Below are 289 nucleotides of genomic sequence, written 5' to 3' on the forward strand. Positions count from 1 at the left end.
GGCGCGTCGCAGCGTAACAGTGTTTCGTGAGGTATCGCGAAGCCTGTTACGCGAGACGTGGTCTGGCGTACATCTACCTTGTAGTTTTGGCACCTCACGAAGTCAGTCAAAGTGTGACGTCACAGAGGAATTGACCCCCCCACCCCTATTGTCACAATTGGTCACAAATTCGGCTACCCCTCCCCCCCAAAAAAGTGTGACGTAATTTGTGAACGGCCCCTTAGGAGAACAGTAATTTTTTTTAAGTCATCATTATGCAGCCGCATTGGTCGTTAAATGCGATAAAGCA

The sequence above is a fragment of the Frankliniella occidentalis genome, unplaced genomic scaffold, assembly GCF_000697945.3.
Source record: "Frankliniella occidentalis isolate FOCC.00 unplaced genomic scaffold, Focc_3.1 Scaffold300, whole genome shotgun sequence".
In the NCBI taxonomy this organism is placed as follows: Eukaryota; Metazoa; Arthropoda; class Insecta; order Thysanoptera; family Thripidae; genus Frankliniella; species Frankliniella occidentalis.